The 279-nt window shown below is 57.0% G+C and overlaps 1 protein-coding gene across 1 annotated transcript in view; it reads left to right on the top strand.

Moving 5' to 3' along the window:
- LOC119587135 (semaphorin-2A-like) overlaps window positions 1–279 on the top strand; it is a gene marked incomplete at its 5' end in the record, with an annotated part of 29,798 nt that overhangs the window by 770 nt on the left and 28,749 nt on the right.

The following is a 279-nucleotide window of genomic DNA, read 5'->3' as shown; positions in this document are numbered from 1 at the left end:
TCATGCAAATTTGCCAACCCTACCCCCAGCTTCTTTACCTTCCCTGCAAACTTACCCCCACGTAGGCATATGCGTCGCCTGGCACCCTTCCATCACGCCCATGGCCCCCGGGGATTCGAATCTTCCTGATTTGAACCCGCTCGACCGCAGCTTACCCGAGCTCTCGCCGCCAGGTGTCCGGGCAGGCGAAAGAAGGTGTGGACAGATGATAGACAGGAAGAGGGACAGCAGCGCGATTACCTGTCAATGCCACCCCCAAGTAGCTTAAGACTCTTTACC

The sequence above is a fragment of the Penaeus monodon genome, chromosome 22, assembly GCF_015228065.2.
Source record: "Penaeus monodon isolate SGIC_2016 chromosome 22, NSTDA_Pmon_1, whole genome shotgun sequence".
NCBI classification, from domain to species: domain Eukaryota; kingdom Metazoa; phylum Arthropoda; class Malacostraca; order Decapoda; family Penaeidae; genus Penaeus; species Penaeus monodon.
Note: the sequence above shows the minus strand (reverse complement) of the source record. Positions and strands in the feature narration are given on the sequence as shown.